At 38.6% G+C, this 23615-nt stretch overlaps 1 long non-coding RNA gene across 1 annotated transcript in view; it reads right to left on the bottom strand.

The window, feature by feature from the left end:
- The window catches only part of LOC122701031, a 31051-nt gene extending 8648 nt beyond the window's left edge, over positions 1–22403 (bottom strand). The window contains exon 1 of the long non-coding RNA XR_006342901.1: positions 22314–22403. This is a non-coding gene — a long non-coding RNA (uncharacterized LOC122701031). The remainder of the gene's footprint in view (positions 1–22313) is intronic.
- Positions 22404–23615: the final 1212 nt, after the last annotated feature.

The raw sequence follows: 23615 nt of genomic DNA, 5'->3' as shown, positions 1-23615 counted from the left end.
CCTCAAAAACCAGGCTTAACTCTGTCTATTCACCCTACATCACCACAGACTGTTGGTCTGTGTAGAAAAATGCTTCAAATACACTCTCATGATAAAAAATAAAACTAAACAAGCCTTTATCTAGTCACTTGACTATAAAAATCTTTAAAGGGAGATTTTATAATCTCACATTTCCAATTTTATAAACAGAGGATATTGGGTATAATTTAAACTTTTGTTGCTATCTCAGATCATGGTGGTGATAATTAGTATGTCTAACATAGTCACTCAGTGATATGTCAAATTCAGTTTTTCTATCTTCTTTGCTATAAAGCCGTGAGTTGTTCATTCTCACATATTCATTCTTTCTTTAGCTAGATTCCAAAGATTTGGACATGAAGATTTTAAAAATAAAAATAAATTAGTATGAGCCAAGAAATAAAGAGATGATGGTTTCTCTTAGTTGTGCTCTACAGTTCTAGATTGACTCTTTGGAAATATTTCTCTAACAAAGATGAATTGAAAATTGATTCTTCTGTTTTTTAACAGTAGCGAAAACCAGACAATATTCGTGAAATAATGATGTTTGGGATACTGGAATTAGGCAGCAAAAGTGAATTCTCCCTCAGACCCAAGAAACAAATGACATGAGTTTAAAAAAAAAAATTATTGGAGAATAGCTGATTCACAATGTCATGTTAGTTTCAGGCATACAGTAAAGTGAATCAGTTGTCGTATACGTACATCCACTCTTTCTTAGATTCTTTTCCCATACCGGCCACTGCAGAGTATTGAGTTCCTTGTGCTCTAAGTAGGTCCTTATTAGTGTAAGGGCTCCGCTGATAGCTCAGTTGGTAAAGAATCTGCCTACCATGTAGCAGACCCTGGTTCAATTCCTGGGTCAGGAAGATCCCCTGGAGAAGATATAGGCTACCCACTCCAGTATTCTTAGGCTTCTCTTGTGGCTCAGCTGACAAAGATCCACCTGCAACGCGGGAGACCCGGGTTTGATCCCTGGGTTGGGAAGATCTCCTGGAGAAAGGAAAGGCTACTCACTCCAGTATTCTGGCCTGGAGAAGTCCATGGACTGTATAGTCCATGGGGTCACAGTCAGACACGACTGACTGACTTTCTCTCATGTATCTGTTTTTGATACAGCAGGATATATATATATGTTGCTCTGAAGCTCCCAGTTTATCCCCCCACCACTCAGAACATTTAAGAGAGATCTATTGTACAGTTGTAATAAAAGCCCTTGAAATCCTTCTATAATATTTAAACTTGCATCAGTCAATATTTATTCTGATAGCTGATGTGTGCTGAATAGTTATCAATATAAGTCTTCAGTGGGTAATAATTTTGGAGGAACCTAAAAAAGTCCACTTAGTATTGAATAATGTACCATGATTATTAACCTGGTGTGAATAAAAGCAGGGCAGGACTTCCCTTCACAGGTCTAGCTGACATAATGCTTTTAATAGATAATAATTAGACTAATCGATGACAATCTTTGGACTTTACAGAGTACGATCCAATGATGCTGAAAGATGTCCTCCCAGAGAAAATCATTAGGGTTATCAGGTAATAATGCTAAGAAAGACACAGCGGCTGAGAGAAATTCTAATATTCAGTGCTGGCAGCAATGCTTTTGTACCACTTACAGTCCTGCTCAAACTTTGAGCTGAAGAGCCAGGAAATTGTGCTATTTTACAGAGTCTTTATCCAACATGCCTCTATTCATTACCTTACTCATTCCACAAATATTAATTGAGGGTCCTCTGTATGCCTGTACTGTGCTGGATAAGAGGGAAAAAATAATGAACAAAAACAGACCTAGATTCTGAAAACTAAAATTAACCTTCTTTACCTTGAAAAATGCTATCTATAAAAGTAAATAGATGAGTAATTAGTGATGATTTCAGATTGGTGACAGCTTCAAATACTACATGTTTCTGCCTGGGGAGAGCAGGCGTGGAGAAGGAATTGTACCACTATGAGGTGCTTAAGGGAGAAAGCTAATCCATGATCTGCCTCCTGGTGGGTTCCTGAGGGTATGGGATAAACAAATGACTCTCCTTATTTTACTCAACGTAATGCTAAAATATAAATAAAATATATATGCTAAGAAATCAGTGTTTTGTCATAGTGCCTAACAAATTGAAAAGAAGCTTTTCATTTTGATCGTTCACTATATTTGTTATAGGCAGCAAAACTTTACCAAATTTTATGGCATTGTAACAAAAATTAGCCTAGTTGTAGCTGGCTGTTGCAATCATAAATTTTAACGATATATATTTTGAAAAAAGTATATAGCCTGGAAGTAAAAATTCATAAAGTGGTACCAAATAATACTTACTCATTAAATATACCACTCATAAAAGAGCATCTGTTTATCACTATGGTATTATAATGAGAACCTATTCTTAACAGTTTATCCAGGTTTAGGTTATGTAGAAAGCTACATAAATGTCATTTTGATTATGTACACGAATAGTGGAAAGTGCTGAGAAAGAAGTATTTCTTTCCTACTTAATAGTATCACTATACTATAGTTTCTATAAAGACATGGTCTGGGGATTCTATCCTAGCTTAACACTCTGGCTTTATTTATTGTCTGCTGGTTTTTCTGCTGGTTGTGTCATATGAGGGCCTGCTTCTTATTAAACAGACTATAGGTTGAGTCATGGTGACAGAGTGAAGAAGAGCATACTTAAAAAAATATCTCTACTCCCAAGGAACTTAGAGTCTTAGAGTCTAGTGGGACGGTATCACAATTCTTCGGGTCTTAATTGATTAGAAAATGGTACACATGAAGAGAAACGGAAAGATTTATGTTCATCACTCTTTTGTTTGTGATTCTCAACTCTACCCTAATGGGTAACAGCATGGTCTTTGATATGGGGAACAGGTAGACTACAGTTATTTTTCTTAGATTTTGTTCACACTGGTGAATCATGATCACTAAAGTAAAACCTTTCCATAAAGATGCCTAATTGAATGCAATGTAGCTATCTTGACTGCAGAAACTCATTAGAATGCACAATAGTACTGAAAGAAACTGCTGAGTATCTTGGAGCACATGGTCTCTGACACAATGAAATGTGTCTGGTGACAAGGAACAGTGTTTGAATCACGGTCCGTGATGTGACAATATCACCCAAATTTACCTAAGATCCTTCATGTGACCAACATCATTAGTTTAATGAAACCTGACGCATCAGAGCAATTGTCTACCTGCACTAGAGAGAACTTGCTCAACTCTCTGGCAGTTCCACTGGGTTTTACATTAATTAGTAAGATCCATATAATTGCATATTTCATAATTGATTCTGACAAAACATTCATACAGGTACAGGCAAAATATTGTCTTTGGAACTTCACAAATCACTGGACACATCTTCAAAAAAAGGACTTATAGTCAAATCACCTGCTTCCTTGAAAATAAGGGTGATGTCATATTGGCCAATCCAGGTTCCCAGAAAAACTATACTAATGGCATCAAGTTAATACAAATTTAAGTTTTAAACTGAAAATCAGCTAGAGAAAAATATTTAGTCTTATGCTTTTAGATTATATGAATAACTATGAACCAAAAACAAGTTATATAGTCTTATACATGTAATAAATAAAGTGTCTGACTACCAGGCCAGACTGAAAAATGTTCTATTATAGATTTGTTCTTTTTTTTTAGCCCTGAGGAACACCTCCTTTGGTGGTGGAGAGTGAGGCTTCTGCTTTGTGAATATGTGCATCTGGCGCAGTGAAAATTAAATAACGATATTTTAACAGAGCAAACTGAGTCTATGCAGTGGACTCACTGGGTGTCTCATAAAGAAAAACAGGCTATAATAACAAAGAGCTTGAAAGCCTGTCAAAGGGAGGTTACAGTAGAAGTTCTGTCACTAATGAACTATGTATTTAAGTCAGTCACATTTTTAGTTCTCTGTTCTTGCACTCATGCGTGCTCCATCACTGAGACACGTCTGACTCTTTGCAACCCCATGGACTGTAGTCCACCACACCTCTTTGTTTATAGGATTCTCCAGGCAAAAATACTAGAGTAGGTTGCCATTTCCTCCTTCAGGGGATCTTCCTGACCCAGGGATCAAGCTGGGTCTCTAGGTCTCCTTTGTTGGGAGGTGGATTCTTTACTGCTATATCACCTGGGAAGCCTGACTAAATATCAAACATCAGTCTTGAGGCTTTATCTAGCATATAAACACAATAAAACACAATAAAAGAATGTACACAATAAAAGAAATGAGAAATATGACTATCAGACAGGAAAAAAATCAAAATAAATATTGTCAGACAACATGTTTCCATAAATAGAAAATCAAGGAAAAAAGATAAAATATATAAATAGTAGGTATATAAGTTAATAAACAAATTAGAGTTTTCCATATATTAGCAATAGGAAACTTATAATAAAATAATAAATCTCCTTTTCCATGATACAATATATAAAATAAAAGAATAAATTTAACAAGAACTGTGCAAACCTATATGATGAAAACTATAAATCATTGCAGAAGGGTATAAAACCAAAATAAATGTGAAATCATACATTACTTCTGAGTGATTAAAATCTAAGATCACAAATGCATTAATTCTCATCAAAATAAACTGTGAACTTAATGTAATCTAATAAAAATTCAAGAAGATTTGGAAAAGAATAATAAGGTGAGATACGCCATGTGTGTGTGCTAAGTTGCTTCAGTGGTGTCCGATTATTTGCGACCCTATGGCCTGTAGACCACCGGGCTTCTCTGTCCACGGGATTTTCCAGGCAAGAATACTGGAGTGGGTTGCTGTGCCCTTCTCCAGGCGATTTTGCTGACCCAGGGGTCGAACCGTGTCTTGTGTGGCTCCACTACTGCATGCAGATTCTTTACCTCTGAGCCACTAGGGAAGTTCAAGATATGCCATGCTAGGTACCAAAATGTACTCTAGAGCCACAGTGGTTAAGTGGGAGGCTCCCAGCTCAGGAATGGATAGATAGTTCAAGGAAACAGAATGGAATCCAAAAATAAGCTTTAAGTTAATTTTCATAATTTTGAAAAAATTGATTCTAACAATTTTCACCAGTTTTCTCACTAATTTTATGAAAGAGACAATTTTCAGAGTTTCTTACACTACCATTTTCACAGACATATTTCCTTCAATGCAATTAAAAATCAGTTTTATAAATGTTGGTTGTATCTACAGAAATCAATAGAGTAGTGATTTAAAAGTTCTAAATGCCATATATACTCTAGAAAGTACTCATGCATTTAGTTAGATCACTGCACCCGGTCCCATCACTTCATGGCAAATAAATGGGTAAACAATGGTAACAGTGGAATACTTTATTTCCTTGGGCTCCAAAATCACTGCAGGTGGTGACCACAGCCATGAAATTAAAAGACTTACTCTTTGGAAGAAAAGTTATGACCAACCTAGGCAGCACATTAAAAAGCAGAGACATTACTTTGCCAATAGAAGTCCGTCTAGTCAAAGCTATGGTTTTTCCAGTAGTCATGTATGGATGTGAGAGTTGGACTATAAAGAAAGCTGAGCACCAAAAAATTGATGCTTTTGAACTGTGGTGTTGGAGAAGACTCTTGAGAGTCCCTTGGACTGCGAGGAGATCCAGCCAGTCCATCCTAAAGGAAATCAGTGCTGAATATTTATTGGAAGGACTGATGCTGAAGCTGAAAAGCCAATACTTTGGCTACCTGGTGCAAAGAACTGACTCATTGGAAAAGATCCTGATGCTAGGAAAGTTGAGGGCAGGAGAAGGGGACGACAGAGGATGAGATGTTTGGATGGCATCACCAACTCAATGGACATGAGTTTGAGTAAACTCTGGGAGATGGAGAGGGAGGCCTGGTGTCCTGCAGTCCATGGAGTCACAGCCAGACACGACTGAGCAACTGCACTGAACTGAACTGATATTTTACCTAAATATTTCTGGATTCCTTTCAGTTTTCTGTATTTCAGCATTAATTTCTCTTATTCAGTATCTTTATAAAATATTCACAAAAAAACATTTATTTTACCATAACTTGCTTCTTTGTTGGCTTAGTATAATACTGTATATGAAACTCATTAGAAAATGTATATGTATTACAAAGTATTAAATATCAGATAACACTTTTCTGAAGAGAAGGACCATGATGCCCAACTCTCAAGCAAGAAAAAAAAAAGGATTCACTTCAGCTGCATTTTGATGGTAGCAATTCAGAGTGGGTGATGCATTAGTTACATTTATCATAAAACTAATGTCTGTGGAGGACTGTTTTAGCAACTAAAAAAAGAAATGGGAAGTAGAAGAGGATCTATAATAGCTTCTTATATCTTTAATAATTGTTCAGATATTTATTATTTAATAACATAAAAGAGAATTACATGAAAGATTTCAGTATCCTTCAAATTCTCTTTTATAAGAGAGTGAGACGGAGGGAAAAAGAGAAACAAATTTTGCGAAAATACCTAAATATATTTTGGGGGATCAAATATTGTATCATGTGATATCATGACCTAATTAGTAAATTTTACTTTGCAAAATTTAAACATTACTTTATGAACAAAATCATCTAGAATTTTTTATACTTTTTCCTGTCATGCTACTGCTACTGCTAAGTCACTTCAGCTGTGTTCGACTCTGTGCGACCCCATCCCTGGGATTCTCCAGGCAAGAACACTGGAGTGGGTTGCCATTTCTTTCTCCAATGCATAAAAGTGAAAAGTGAAAGTGAAGTCGCTCAGTCAGATCCGACCCTTGGCAACCCCACCGACTGTAGCCCACCAGTCTCCTCCGTCCACGGGATTTTCCAGGCAAGAGTATTGGAGTGGGGTGCCATTACCTTCTCTGTTTTCCTGTCATAAATTGATCTAAAGAATTGTGAAACAGGAACCCTAAAATTAGTTGCCAGGGAAATAACTATAATCGTTCCACAGACATTATTAGAAGCTATTGAGTAATTTTTAATTTGCAATTATCTATCCATATAATATGTTCAAGATAAAGGTAAACCCAATACAGCTAATCTGTTGATTTTGGCCACCTTAATAATCAGTGTGAATTGCTAAACATGAAGGCAATTTGATTAAAATCTGGAAAGAAAGGAATTGACCATATATTCATGACTGATGTCTACTAGTTTTAGTAAGCAAAAAAAAATTGGTGATTTTAATTTTCTTCTTAATTGAAACAAATTATGTCTGCCATTTTCCTTGATGTGCCTTATGATCATCTAGGATTATTATATCCCAATCCAAAATTAAGTAAGGTAAGGTGTCTAAAAAGAAAATGGCACACTAGAGGTGGCAAAAACAAGCTCAAAATCCCAATAGTGAATTGAGACACAGAATAAATGAGAGACCTTTAGTTTAAGAGCATTTACTCAAATAAACAGAATATTAATATTAAAATTTCATTCCGATATTTAAAAAAGGGTTTGAAGAGTAGTGCAGGCAACCTAGACTGAAAGTTCACGTACCTGCGTTTTAGACCTAACCTTTTAGTGATTGTGTGATTTGGGGAAAATCATTTAACACCTCTGTTAAATTCAGCAGCTCAAATGATGAAGATTTAAACAGAATAGTTGTACAACTGTAACTGTGGCAGAGTTTTCTAAGTTTTCTTCAGCATTGCCTCTTCATCTAAAACGTCTTCCAGGGCTAAGGTCTCTGACATAAATTTTCAAGCATGACAACCATAATTAACTAAGGTATTTAATGTGAAACATTTAAAGAAGTTGTGAAGAAAAAAGAAAAGAAATACCTACTTTCAGAACATATCTTCTTGCTTCTCAGCAGATCTTCCTTTCAATCATACCAAATATGATTTCCATTTTAACTATCCATTCTTTCTATAGAACCGCAAGGAGAACTTAAAAGGACAGCCAAGTGAACAGTTTTTATGAACTTCTTTACTGAAACTTCTGGTTCTGTTACTAATCAGAAGGTGAATTTTCTTTTGGTTTGCAGGGATGTCAATTTCTAATAAGACATCTGTGTAGTAAGAGGGGCTTTCCTGGTCGCTTAGATGTTAAAGAATCTGCCTGCCATGCAGGAGACCTGGGTTGGATCCCTGGGCCGGGAAGATCCCCTGGAGAAGGGCATGGCAACCCACTCCAGTATTCTTGCCTGGAAAATCCCATGGACAGAGAAGCTTTATGAGCTACAGTCCATAGGGTCGCACAGAGTCGGACATGACTGAAGTGACTTAGCATGCACACACGCATATAATAAGAGACTCACTTGGCTTCACAGGGTTAGGTTATTGGAACACCTAAGGGGCTTCATGCTTCTTTCTCCTCAAGGGCCAAAACACATGATGTGCTGGAGCTGACACATACTGGCAGAGGAGCACTGAGTGTGCCTACATCTTTCCAAAACTGGGTTCAGTAGCATCGTGTGTTAGAGCTTAAAATCAGCCATCGTGGGCGCATTGACACAAGGGAAATCAGTGAACAACTACTAATTAGGGCATTTGGATGGAGAGAGAGGAATTATGCTAGGGGAAGCCCAGTTGTTACAAATTTACCTGGCTCAAACGGTAAAGAATCTGCCTGCAAAGCGGGAGACCTGTGTTCGATCCCTGGGTCAGGAAGCTCCCCTGGCATAAGGGAATGGCAACCCACTCCAGGATTCTTGCCTGGAGAATCCCATGGACAGAGGAGCCTGGCGGGCTACAGTACATGGGGTCACAAAGAGTCAGACACGACTGAACCACTAACACTCTCTCTTCGCTCTTGGCCAAACACAGGTAAACTCTGGTCCTAAGGAGAAATGACCAGTGTTAAACTTGTTGAGGAAGACAGACAACAGGTGTCCTGCTTTTGAAACCAAAATCTCCTACCCAGGAGCCTCAAGGCAAGTTTACCCTCTAGCTGCTATGTCCTCAAAAGGAAGCATTTCTTACTTTACCTCTAAAGCCAAGTGACTTCAGAGAGACTCTAAAGAGACTGAATTCCGAGAAGGCGACAGGCCAGTTAAACACTGGGGTCCACTCAACGTTCTTGTCTTTGTGGAATCCTAATCAGTGAGGGGCATGGAGGAGAAGAGAGAAAGTGACAGCTTCCTTTTTTCTCTCCCGTGCCCTCTTCCAGGCGAACACGGGGTAACTCAGCAGTTTCCCTGCCTCTTTGGCTTGTCCTTGGGATTTTAATTGGCGCCATATGGGGATTTAGGGTAAGATAAGAGATGAGAAGAGAAAGCAGTTAATTGACTCAGTTCATTTTTAATTGATTGTTAAGTCTACAACTTAATAATTATGCTATTTTTGAAGGACTTTTAAACTTGCCATAGGGCTTATCATTGCAGTAACTACAATTCTCATATTCTTGGTCTTGTGAACATAGTATTAGATTTGCTAAAGTAGTCCCCATCCTCATCATAGGAAGAACTTTTTTTTAACTAGAGGAACATCTTTTGTGAGTGATGCTGACGGGCAATGGGAGAATTCAAAATCACAAGACCAGATAATGTATATTTTTATCCTAAATTTTCATTTTTCCCCACAAGTTGCCTCATGTTAAGAGTATTAAAATTAAAATAACTCAGAAAAATCATAGTTTTAATTAAAGCAGCATTAAATAGGGTTTAAAAATCTGTCCTCTTTCAGTTGTTTTCTGTCCCTGGTGGCCAAATGGAATCTATTGTTATTGTGTGTACCCTTAAGAAAGAGGGGCAAAATGGAAACTCACAATGTCATAGCAGGTAAGAAATTTCAGACCTAAAGGCCCTTCATTGAAAACAGCCTACATCCAGTTCTCTGATGCTTACATTTGAGGGATGTGCGAGGGATGTGCAATGGATGTGAAATTGAATTGGGTAAAAAAAAAAAAAATCAAGAAACTAAAAGAATGGAAGAGGAAGAAGGAATGAGTCAATTAATAATCTTGCACATTAATAATTTTGCACTTACCACATTCATTGACTCAAAAAGGAAGAAAGGTTTAAAAAGCTGTCATGTAAGATCTCGCTGTAGCAACCGAAGGAAGCGTGTGGAACACCTGCACCCTCGTAAATATTACCCTCAAAGAGGCATTATTCTGAGTGGCTGATACAGAATTCAAATTTGATAGGTCTTGAATAAGATATAATCACTTTTTTTAAAATTCTCTTCTGTTAAAACTTGGAGATGTTTATTAAATTTCTTACAGCCATCTGACTCTAAGCATAATTCTAAAAGGGATTTATCTCACGGTTAGACATCTTTACTTGCAGTAACTTCTAGATTCACCCTTGGAATTCTGGTGATGGATTTTTTTTTAATAGGTTTTATTTTAGTTATACTTAATGGGCATTAGAGGTCTGAGTTCTAAAATGGTTTGGAACTTTTAGAAAAACCGATTAAAGAGAAAGATTATTTGTGTATGCAGATAACACTCAAGGGAGGTGAACGGGAGATGTGGTGTTCCCAAAAGGTACAACAGCCGGTCCTGAGAACTCTGAGAAGGGCCCAGAGATGCTGTGGAGTGAGAGTCTCGGTCACCCTGAGAAAACAATTTTGTCGTGAAAGGCACAGGCACTTAAGAAGGAACAAAGAGCCCTGGCAGAAAACGCCGTGTTTCCCCAGATAGCAACTGAATCCAAAGAAGCAGTAACGGTTCTGCATCGTGACCTAACTCAAAAGGCGCAGGACAGAAACTAGGGTTTGGGGGAAGAGCTGGGGAAATGACCATGGGGATACCTGGGGACACCTGGGTGAAACGGAGTGATGCTTTAGCTCCAGTCAACTGACCTGAGACGTTTTACATCCCTGTATAATTTCGCTTGCTACCACTGTTTGTAACCCAGGATTCTGTTGTATCGCATGAGTCTGCTCGCTGTGTAGACTGACTGTGTGTGAAGAGCGGCAGGAAGCACCATGGGGTAGGTGAACAAGGAAGTTAACAGAATCGTCAGGAGGTCATGAGCCCAGGGATGGGAGCTACTGAAGCTTCAGATAGGAACCCTAGCGTGCACCAGCGCCCGCGTCAGCTGCCTCTGACGGACTGCAGACGTTATGGAGATGCAGTTACAATCTATTTAATTTGGGTTTAGTGAGATGTATATATCTCTGGTTTGCAGTCATTTCCGTTTATAGTTAAGTGACTGCTCATCCCAGTGTCAGAATGACTTCCAGAATCTACAACCACTGTGCCAATTCCTTTGTGTCCTGAAAGGGCAGAGCCCAATGTAAAATTCATAACCTTCTCTACCGGTGATGTCTGAATACTAATTGAAGAATAAGCTTCATCATGACAAACCACATTTAATCTTAATCACTACCCAAGACACCTTGAGATACCTAAAATTTTAGAGTTCTTATATGAAAGGAACTTAATAGAGATTTCTCCAAAGTTTAGAATACTTTTTAAATTAAAAAATATACATATGTATATAAATATATATATATATAAATGTATGAACACATATATATAGTGAATCTATATGTCAACCCTTCTAAAGATAAAAAAACTAAATTATCCATCTCTTGTCTCTAAGGAAAATAATATTATAAACTGTTGGCAAATAAACAGATATTCAAAACCTGTGCATCCAAAAAAGTAAAGGAAAACATTGTCTCATAAAGGTGTGAGTTAATTAATGAAGGTGTGTTGATCTCCCCCCCATTTTGTGCTGTTTTGGGTTGTAAGGCACAAGTCTCAGATGCCTCTTTTGGAAGAGGCGCCCTCCTTTTCCAGCTCCTGGGAGCAGTGGTTGCCGTCAGCTCATAGTTCCTTTCCAGGAACTGCCCTGCCTGAAGGGAGCTGCCCTCCCCAAGATCATGCCCGCTTCTGAGGGCAGCCCACATCCCAAACCATCTGGCCAGTTGGGTACCCGTCTCCCAGGCCCTCGCCTGGGAGGGTAAGTCCAGCGCCAGAGCTCCACGTCGCGGTTGCTGGGGTCCCTGTTGTGAACGCAGAACCTTTCAGACTTTCCTTCTCTTACTGATCCTACCGTCCCCCGCCCCCTGACCTCACAGCGGCTCCTCCTTAGAATACACTTCACAACTTTCCTACACAATCATTTCAAGGTAATTTCATTTCAGGCAGTGATATGTTTCATGTTTTCATTTGTCATTTTAAAAATTTTGCTTCCCATTCTAAGTAAATGTTTCCCCTAACGTGTCTGTGGTCAGAGTGTGACTACCAACTCCTGCAGTGGTATTCCTTCACTGCAGGGTCTTTCTTAGTATCACCTGATTTCACACCCTCTACATTTAAAAGTGTCCAAGAACATTTTCTAATTTCCATAGTCAAGTGTATCTGATCATCCCCCAGCTCTCTGTATAGTTTCTTTAACTTTTCATTCAGGTAAACAAGAGGATGCAGTTTACCTGATTGTCATGCCTTTTTATTCCTCTTTAATCTATAGGAGTTCTCCCGCTCTTATTTCTTTCATGGCATGGATATTTTTGAAAGGTTTAGGCCAATTGCATCCTAAGCTAGCCCACAATCTAGATCTCTTTGATTGTTTAGGACAGTTGTGTGGTAGAATGTTTAACAATCTGTATTTGATTGTTCTCTTGTGTTTAAATGGTAAAGCATCTGCCTGCAATGCGGGAGACCCCGGTTCGATCCCTGGGTCAGGAAGAACCCCTGGAGAAGGAAATGGCAACCCACTCCAGTATTCTTGCCTGGAGAACCCCATGGACAGAGGAGACTGGTGGGCCACAGTCCATGGGGTTGCAGAGTCAGACACGACTGGAAGCCTTCACTTTCACTTCACTTATTATCCTGATTAAAACCCTTAATGACTTCCCATTGTCAATACAAAACAGTGGCCATAAGATTCTGGAAATCAATCATCTATCCTCCTCTCTCCTCATGTTTAAATTCTATTTTAACTTTTTTGAGAATACCAACTAGATGATGATAGGAATTTTCCATAGCTCCACATCCCTGCAAATCTAAAGTCAGTTTGCCTATTTGTCTCCTTGTTTGTGAGACGATGTAAAATGGGATCACTGTTGCCTGCTGAGTGTTATCGGAGTTTTCCCCTTTGTGACTGATAAATGATCTGTGTGGTATACCTTGAAACCACGTGAATATCCTTGCACTGAATATTGTGCTCACAAGTTCTTGGCAAATGCTTGACTACTCATTAAGTAAGCTAGACAGGAGAGAATTATTCTAAGAAATACAGATTACAAAGTGGGACCTTATATGGTGTCCTTTAATAAAATGAACAGAGCCAGGGGACTCCTGTCTTGCAGCATTGGGGTTTACTGACTGAGTGAGAGGTCCCTGTGCCAGCATCTGCCATGGCTGAGGAGGTGTACCCTGTGATCTGTCTACCACTGGCATTATGTCCTATGTTTTAGCCTAAATAAATCACTAGCTCCAGGTTTGTGCATTGTTCTCGGGCTGAGTCTGCTTCCTGCCACTTAATTGTGTGCATCCACAGCTTCCAGGAAATACTTCTGCTTACACTATTCCTGGCGACAGTGTCTCAGCATGTTCCCGAAGGGTACCAGCTGCCCAAGGGCTGTCGTGACAGCTGAGGTCACCTTTGCCTTCTTGAGGCATCACATCCCGCTTGCCTGGCTTGACAGTCCCCCCACTGAAGAAATGATTGATTGATGATTGATTGATTGATACTAATTAGAAGAAGTTTGACCATCTTGGACGTGGGTTCTCAGGGGACAGCTCACCACTCTCTCTCTACCAGGTGGTGACAGCAATCTTAGATGTTGCTGCTTCTCAGCAAGGGAACCACAACTGCGCCAGGGACCCATGGCTTTTCACTGAACTTTCTCATTCTGCTGCCCGTGTAGCTCCTGCCATCCCTGATCTTAGTTCTTGGTGCATAACGGTTCTAAAATTAGAATAGATGCACAGATACACGTCTCCTTTTGTTTCTCAAGGGTTGATTCTTATCTCCATCTATCACTGGTTCCGGAGCCCTTTCCAAAAGTTCAGTATTCCAAACTAATTATTTCTGGACAATATTTTAAGTCAAGAGCTTATTTCCTACTGTTCTGTGTCAGTGTTAGGCCAGCAAAACATTACAGATATTCAGCATTTCATTCTTCACATGAAGCAGACAGCCTCTAATTGGTTTGATGTACTGATTAGGCTAATACTCTCAAGTCACCCATGTAACATGAGAAAATATGGCTTTTTCTTCTTCAGAAACTTTTGGGGTTTCATTAATAGCAGTTTTGAACAACTTTGCTATCAATGAGTAGGAAATGAGTATATAACACAATATTTCCTTTCACCCTGTAATCCTATCAGCAATCTGCCTTGGAGCAATGGAGAATAGTATGATGTTATTTCTTATTCAACAACTGAAAATGTACACCACCATTTTTTGTAGCAAGATGTAGGAAAAAATATCTATTTTCCCTCAACTACTCCTTCTTTATCCCTTAATCCTTTTACCTTGGTTTATCCATATCTTTCAGAAAAAGGCAGCGAGCAGTTAATATGTTTAGAATGCTTTCCAGGATTTCTAAAAGTGAAGTGATAAACATATTCCCACACATATCCTCTGACTCACATTCATTCACAGGTACAGTTGTGTTTCCCAGTAATGCTACGTAACACATTTTAAACTCTAAAGACAAGCCTAATAGCCATGCCAAATTGGCCTTTGACCTGGAGGCACAGAATGAAGGACAATGATGTGATCATTCTGTATTGTCCTTCTGTCAGAATACCAGAGCTAAGTTGAAAAGTGACCCATGATGCCTCAGCATTGCCTGTGGGAGGGACTAATTTACTCCCTCTCTTAGGTGTCATTTCCTGAGTTATGAAGTAAGGCAAACTTAAAATTTCTCATAAAGAATCAAGTCAATTGTACCAGCTCTCTGCTCTTTTTGTGCTTCGTATCAATGTGTGAACCCTAGAGGAGTTTAAAAATATATGAATGTCTTCTCTTTTTTCTCGGCCTACATTATCCTCTACCATTATATTGGAATTCTCCAGAGAACCAATAGGAGATATAGGTAGATAGATAGATACACTCTATATGAACAAATACACTTGTGATCACGTATATAATATGCATAATATATTATGCATATAATATGCATGATTATATGTAATATGAATAATTTGCATATTCTAAAATATGGAATATGTAAGATGATATGTAATAAATATCCAATGGGAATCTGCCGTATGACTCGGGGAACTCAAACCAGGGCTCGACAACAACCTAGAGGGCTGGGATTAGAAGGGAGGTGGGAGGGACGTTCAGGTGGGAGGGGACACGGGTCAACCTATGACTGATTCATGTTGATATTTGATAGAAGCCAATGCATTACTCTAAAGCAACTATCCTCCAATTAAAAATAAATAAATGTTTAAAATAGGGGAAGAAAAAAAAAAAGAGTTTCGCTATAGGGATGCCTCACATGTTTATGGGGACTGTCAGGGCCCAACAGCTGCAGGGTGAGTCAGCGAGATGCAGTCAGTGGAGCCAGGGCTGTTATTTCTAGTCTTGAGTCCAAAGACATGAGACCTTTGAGGGTTGATGTAGTTCCAGACTGAAGAGCTGGCTCGAGATCTTGAAAGAGACAGTATTTCAGGCTGAGTCTGAGAGCAGGACAAACCTGGTGTCCCAGTGTGAAGGCGGTCAGAAAGGAAGATGTCTCTCCTATTCAGGGAAGTTAAGCTAGTTACTCAGTCATGTACGACTCTTTGTGACCTCGCAGACTGCAGCACACCAGGCTCCTCCATACCTGGAATTTTCCAGGCAAGAATACCAGAGTGGGTTGCCATTTCCTTCTCCAGGGGATCTTCCTGATCCCAGGGATTGAACCCAGGTCTCCAGCATTGCAGGCAGATTCTTTACCATCTGAGCCGCCAGGGAAGACTTTTATCATCTGAGCCTTCAAGGAAGGCCCTTTTGTTCCCTCCAAGTAATCGATCGGATGTGGCCCACACACATTGAGGAGGGTGATCTACATGACTCAGTCTTCTAAATGCTAACCTTATCCAAAAGAACCTTCACAGAAGCTCTAGAATAATGTCTGTTCAAACATTTGGGCACTTTGTGGCCCAGCCAAGTTGATGCTTAAAGCCATCTCTCCTCCCTAAGTGCAGTTTGTTTTTCAAATGTCTACGTTTCAAGCACCCCCTTAGTTTTCACTGGGGACACAACATATCACTCTCACAACTGAACTTTATATGGCAGGTGACTGACTCCTTTGGGTGGTGGCAACTCAATTCAACTATCTCATGTAAAAATAGTACTGATGGCAGGAGCTATGATTCTGGTTATTTTGGTCAGGTGCATCTTATTTATTTTTCCAGAGAGGATTCTGTATTTCAGAGGTAAAGGAAATACAGGAAATAGAGGAAACTCATAGCTCCAGTTATTTAATGCATACCATACATTTCTAGTCCTGAGCAATATATTCCCATATATCCATTTATATTCCTGAGCAGGGATCTGTCACAGCCTAAATATTTGACACTGAAGGCAAAAGTTTCTTTCTGAGAAAGGCTTTGGAGATACACAAACCCTTCATTTATGGTAAAGACAAAGAGTTTGAAGTGGGAAGAAATGAAATGTCTTACTCTTGGGTGGGGTAATGGAGAATTGAAAGTCAAAATTGTCCCCTGATTCTCAGGCCTACAGCACATTCCAGTCTGTTACACTTCCTCTTGTGCTGTGGCACCTAAAGAAATATCAGACAGAAATGCAATAAAATTTCACACTCCTCTGGGTAATCCCAGACCACCTTTCCTTCCATAGTTAATGCTTTCCATTATTCTCATTGAGATCGTTAAGGGGAAATATCATCCAACTAAGCCAACCTTCCAATAAACAGTTGCTGAATGAATATAACCACCAATACAGTAAATAGAGTGACCAGTACCAACAGAACACTTCTTCCCACCATATATAATAAATAGGAGCTTCTGCTAAAGAATATTTCAAAGTTATATTGCTATTATCTCCAGGAAAGAAATGCAAAAAGAACCCATAAAAGGGATATATTATAACCCCAAATGAATAGCTGTGCCTGCTTGAGCAGTATCTTCTTCCTTGCAGACATAGTTACATAGGAGCCAGCCCTAATGGAGAAGAAAATAGAATAATAAAAAGTTCAAACTTCAGAGTCTTGTCAGAGGTCCACTTTATTTCATTGTAAATTTGTTTTAAACTTGATAGACAGGAAAAAAGAAAACAGAGAATACAACGAGGAAAAATATTTTAACTTTCGGGATCTAGTTCACACCATTTTTCTTTTGCCTATTTATTTGAAAAAAAAAGCAACAGCTATGAAGATGCAGGATGAACAGACGTCTAAGTCAGCAGCAAAGTGCACAAAGGGTTTCCCGTCACTTGAATTCTGCGTGCTCTGCTCTCAGGAGCCAGAGTGCACTCACTGTAAGTGGAAGCTGTTCTGCCTGTCATGTCTAAAGGGGAAAGTCACTTTTTGATGGCTCTGGCTTTCGTGAATGCTGGCTTCAGGATAAATGAAACCTCAAGTGTCAGAGGAGAGCAGGGGCTGATGGCTGAAGTGTGGGGATGATGGCTCACAGTTTCTGGATTTGCAGCTGACCTCTTGGGTCTGCTTCAAGCAGTCAAGTGCGGACAATATTCAGCCCAGGACAAAGGAGGGGAAAAAGTGGGATGCTTAAAATTCCAACAGGGTAAATTTTAAATAGTCTTTCTATAATTGAGTCATTATGTTAGATTGTTTGCATATACTTCATTCTCTAAGAACTTTGATTTCTGGTACCAAGACTCAAGAGTTGAGAGCAATATGACCATGAAACTGGAAAACTACCTTTTAAATTTTAACTCCCTATCAGTCCCACTTAACCATGATGATGTGGTCACTCACTTAGAGCTGAACATTCTGGCCTGTGAAGTCCAGTGGGCCTTAGTGGGACTTAGTGGGCCATAACCATGAACAAAGCTAGTGGAGGTGATGGAATACCAGCTGAGCTATTTCAAATCCTAAAAGATGATGCTGTGAAGGTGCTGCACTCAATATGCCACAATTTGGGAAACTCAGCAGTGGTCACAGGACTGGGAAATGTCAGTTTTCATTCCAATCCCAAAGAAAGGCAATGCCAAATAATGTTCAAACAATTGCACTTTCACATGCAAGCAAGATTATGCTCAAAATCCTTCAAGTCAGGCTTCAAAGGTATGTGAACCAAGAAGTTCCAGATGTTCGAGCTGGATTTAGAAAAAAGCAGAAGAATCTGAAATCAAATTGCCAACATCCGATGGATCATAGAAAAAACAAGAGAATTCCAGAAAAACATCTACTTCTGCTTCATTAACTATGCTAAAATCTTTGACTGTGTGGATTACAACAAACTGTGGAAAATTCTTAAAGAGATGGGAATACCAGCCCACCTTACCTGCCTTCTGAGAAACCTGTATGCAGGTCAAGAAGCTACAGCTTTAACTGGACATAGAACAATGGCCTGCTTCCAAATTGGGAAAGGAGTACATCAAGGCTGTATCTTATCACCGTGCTTATTTATCTCATATGCAAAGTGCATCATGTGAAATGCCAGGTTGGATGAGTCACAAGCTAGAATCACGATTGCCAGGAGAAATATCAACAACCTCAGTTATGCAGATTATATTACTCTGATGGAAGAAAGTGAAGAGAAACTATAGAACCTCTTGATGAAAGTGAAAGAGGAGAGTGAAAAAGCTGGCTTAAAACTCAACATTCAAACATCTAACATCATGGCATTCAGTCCTATCACTTCATGCCAAATAGATGGGGAAAATGTGGAAAGAGTGTCAGATTTCATTTTCTTTGGCTCCAAAATCACTGTGGATGGTGACTGCAGCCATGGAATTAAAAGGTGCTTGCTCCTTGGAAGAATAACTATGACAAACCTAGACAGTGTATTAAAAAGCAGAAACATCACTTTGCCAACAAAGGTCCATCTAGTTAAGGCTATGACTTTTCCAGTGATCATGTGTGGATGTGAGAGTTGGACCTTAAAGAAGGCTGAGGGCTGAAAAATTGACACTTTTGAAGGTTGGTGCTGGAGAAGACTCTTGAGAGTCCCTCAGACAGCAAGGAGATCTAACCAGTCAATCCTTAGGGAAATCAACCCTGAATATTCATTGGAAGGACTGATGCTGAAGCTGAAGCCCCAGTACTTTGGCCACCTGATGCAAAGAACTGACTCATTGGAAAAGACTCTGATGCTTGGAAAGATTAAGGAAGGGAGAAGGAGACGACAGAGGATGAGATGGTTGGATGGCATCACTGACTAAATGAACATGAATTTGAGCAAACTCAGGGAAATAGTGATGGACAAGGGAGGCCTGGTGTGCTGCAGCTCATGGGGTTGCAAAGTGTCGGACATGATTCAGTGACTGAACAACAATCAGTGTTTTAAAAAGATGGCCTGTAAAATAATGCTGAGTAATGGCGTGAGAGTTGGACGATGAAGAAAGCTGAGCCCAGAAGAATTGATGCTTTTGAACTGTGGTGTTGGAGAAGACTCTTGAGGGTCCCTTGGACTGCAAGGAGATCCAACCAGTCCATCCTAAAGGAGACCAGTCCTGGGTGTTCATTGGAAGGACTGATGTTGAAGCTGAAACTCCAATACTTTGGCCACCTGACGCGAAGAGTTGACTCATTGGAAAAGACCCTGATGCTGGGAGGGATTGGAGGCAGGAGGAGAAGGGGACGACAGAGGATGAGATGGCTGGATGGTATCATGGACTTGATGGACATGGGTTTGGGTAGACTCTTGGAGTTGGTGATGGACAGTGAGGCCTGGCATGCTGCGATTCATGGGGTTGCAAAGAGTCAGACACGACTGAACGACTGAACTGAACTGAACTGAATGGTACCCATTCAGATGTTTCAAGAATGACCTTGTTCTAGCTCACCTTTGTTTGAGAAATAGAACTCAATTCAATGCCATTTTAGGGTGGCTTGGAATTGACCCAATAATTTTATTCCTCCTATAATGGTCTTGAGGAGAGGTTAAGAGAGATTATGTTGAAAAATATGACCAAAGGGACTATTCCAAAGTCTAAAGTGCGGATCTTGTTTTCCCTGAGCCTACAGAATTAAAAATAACATAGCAAAAAGTATTCTAAAAGTCTATAGAACTATTAATACTTGAACCATTCCATGTTTCAGTATACTGAGTCCTCAAATCTGTATAATGGAATCAAAATGAAACTAATATTTTGAGGTGAAATTTACCAACAGGTAAAAAGAAAACCATTTAATTTAGTATTATCTATATTTCATTAAATGTGAAGGCTTGAAATATAAAAACAAATCTAACTTTTAAAGAGTCAGGCAGTTAAACAAAGGTACATTCATTCACCCAGAGAGACAGTATGCAAATATTGAATCAGAAACCAATAGGAGTACATATAATGATTTCTCCTTTAAAAAATACATTCATTCAAAATACATTCAAGTATCGTTTTTTGTTTTTGTTTTTTAAAGGAGATTCTAAAGGCAGGATGGTCTGCCCAAACTGGAATCTTAAGCTCATGTGCTGCTAGTTCAACAGTAATTGAGAAAATGATCACCTGTATTCAGAATTATATTTACATACAAGCTGAACATCCCATTAAGTCAAATAAAAAGAAACTAGTATATATACAAAGGAAACCTTAACAGTTTACTTGATTTGTCTCTAATAAATTAAGGTAAATTCATCTGCCTGGCATTCAAGACTGGTGCCCTAATTTGCACAGGTCTTCCCATGTACCTACTCTAGGCTCCAATTAAATCTATCCACTGCTATTGCTTCATACATTATCTTATGCCATTAAGTTTTGTTTGGGTTTTTCCTTTCAATCTAAGCTCTCTAGTCTTTATTTCCAAAATCCTATTCATTTTTTAAGCTACCTTTCAAAATACAATATTTCATAAAGATAGCTTTATATTTTTTCCCTTTAATTTAAAAGCCAAAATATATATCCTCTCCTCCTTTAACTTCTATTCCATTAAGGTGAGAAAAGGAACAGCAGAATAGATGGGGAAGATTCTTAGGAAAAGATCTGAAGTTGAATAATTTTTCTAAAAGACATTAACATTCAAGTCTTTGTATAATTTTTTCCCAAGTCATTTGTTCTTTCAATGATTTGCTGACTGTTTATTTTGAGCCAAATCCTGTGTTAGAACCTGCAAATGAAATGATAGATGAGGACACAGTACGTAACTTCAAAATTTTAACATCTAATGGTCAAGAGGGATTTGAACATCGCCAGATGAAAATAGCAGAGAAAAAAAAAGAAAAAAGCAGAGAAAATGGTTAGAGAAGCTGGGCAGTACCAGACCATGTGAAATTTCCGTAAGTATCTGCATATCTAATTTATTCAAATTCATACTGTTGAGAACAGTGAGGGTTATTTGTCACATTATCCATTACTGAAGATACAATCTAGACAGCCAGAGTGAAAAATAAACAAATAAACACAACAAATGAAAAACATAAAACCTTATTTGTGGCCCTGGGCATGTTTAAATTTCCTCCCCACTTTCATTTGCTTCAGGTTTTCACATTTCATGGTTCACTTAGCTCCTATGAGTCAGATGAAACATTTAAAAAATCTATTCTTATCTACTTATTTGCATATATGTTTATTCTATAAGCTTGGAATTCTCAGATTAAATTTCCAACCACAATATTGAAGTCCCATGATACAGCATAAACATTTTCAACAATTTCCTCTATAATCCAACCTATAAAAATATTTTTTTATGCTTAGTACACAAAATGTTCAAGTGTACAAAAAGTAGACAGATGTATGCTTAGAAAATAATAAAAGTTAATAGGGGCTCAAAAGTCATCTAGAAAGCTATAAGGCAGTAATTTCTCATTTTCCCAAAAGAGCAAAAATATGTAAAAGCTTATTATGGGATTACAGAAGGCTCAACACTGGAGAACTGGAATACTGGCTTTATTTTCTGAGTGAATATTGATTAGCTGTGTGAACTTGAATCAAACAATTAACCTCTCAGTGCTATCTATGGCTGCTCTGTCACTTCAGTCGTGTCTGACTCTTTGCTTCATCTTGGGCCATAGAGCTAGGCTCCTCTGTCCATGGGATTCTCCATTACTCATCTGTAATACAGAACTTAATCTTTTTTTCTGTCTTCAGTTTAATGGAATATTATGTCATTTGAAAGGACAGTGTTTTGACAAATTTTTCAAAATTTGAAACACATTTTCAAGTATCAAAAGCTAAGTAAAAATGATAAACCAACAGTATAATGTTGTAAATTAAAATATGCATATATATGAAAAATATCATCTTTCCTGTTTTGGTAACTTCCCCAAAATTGTAGAATGTTAAAAATTAAATATAAAGTGAACCTCCTTATGGTAAGACTGTAGAGAGTGTGTCAGCTTCCACACAATCTTAGTTTTCCATACCTGGTCTTCCAGAGCTGTGAAGGGCCTGATTTTCAGAGATCCTCTTATTATGGTCCTCCCCAACACCTGGAGATTATAATAGAATGAAGATCCCTTCCTAAAAGGAAAAGGTGCTTATTAATTAATTAATTAATTTTCATCATTTATAATTGCCATACAGTCAAGTGATCAGGAAAGTGGAGATAGGGGCTTTGAAATGGTTCCAGAGCTTTCAAAGCCAATTTTGTTCAAAGACAACATGTATTGACAATGCGGCAGCCACGGTCCTTTAGGAACTTGAATTATAGGCCTGCGTGAAAAGTATAGTTTAACCTGCTCAGTATCCCAAGTCAGGAAAAGGATTTGCTTTAATTCTAGGACTTTCTTCTGAGCCCCTGGGTCAGAAAAGTTTGCTGCAGTAGAGGTGATTTCTATACTGCTCAGAAACAGTCTTAGCAAGAATATTAGGAGGAAAATAAGACACAGTATGAAGGCAAATAACTAGATGGATAAATAGATATAGATAGATGATTGATGGATGATAGATGGATGGTAGATGAATACTGATAATTTTCATAGCCTCAATTAAAATGTAATAAGCATATTGATGTTTTTTGCAATATGATTTAGTTATTGAATGGTACTATACAACAATGGTTTTAAGTCATGATTTAAATCTTATCATAGCTATAAAGGTCACCTAACAGGATTATATTGTGATGGCATTTGAGTAAGTACAATCTGGCTAGTCAAAGACATCTCAAAGAACTTTTTAACATAGGTCAAATTTCTAAAACTCATTACAAAAACAAATTTTACCCAACCATCTTTTCGCTTGAGTTTTGGAGTGCGTATAAAAATCAAGTGTGTAGACAAGGAGGAGAATGGTGGTAACCAGGGGCTGGGTGTGCAGGGGAACGGAGAGTTATGTTCAGGGCAGATAAGATTTCAGTTATGCAAGATGAACGGTTTCTAGAAATCTGCTGTACAGCCTGAGACTCTGGTTAAGAGGCCTGTATTGTATACATAAAAATATGCTTTAAAGTAGATCTTATCTTGAGTGTTCTTACCATACACAGACACACACGCAGAGAGAGAGTCAGATACTGTATAAGTAACCTAAACAGTTTACTGGATAAGTAAACTAGACTAAACTCAACTGGATAAGTAAACTGAATGAACTAAATGAACAAAAATAATAATTATTATTAGGGAATTTAGGGAAAGTGTGTACAAATGTAAGCCAAGCCCACGCACTTCAGTTTATACTCTGTCCCTGTGTCTTTAAAAGGAGAGCCCTCCACTGTGATGGTTGGTATATTC

This window comes from Cervus elaphus, chromosome 9, assembly GCF_910594005.1.
Source record: "Cervus elaphus chromosome 9, mCerEla1.1, whole genome shotgun sequence".
NCBI classification, from domain to species: Eukaryota; Metazoa; Chordata; class Mammalia; order Artiodactyla; family Cervidae; genus Cervus; species Cervus elaphus.
The sequence above is the reverse complement of the archived record's forward strand: the minus strand, read 5'-3'. Positions and strand labels throughout refer to the sequence as shown.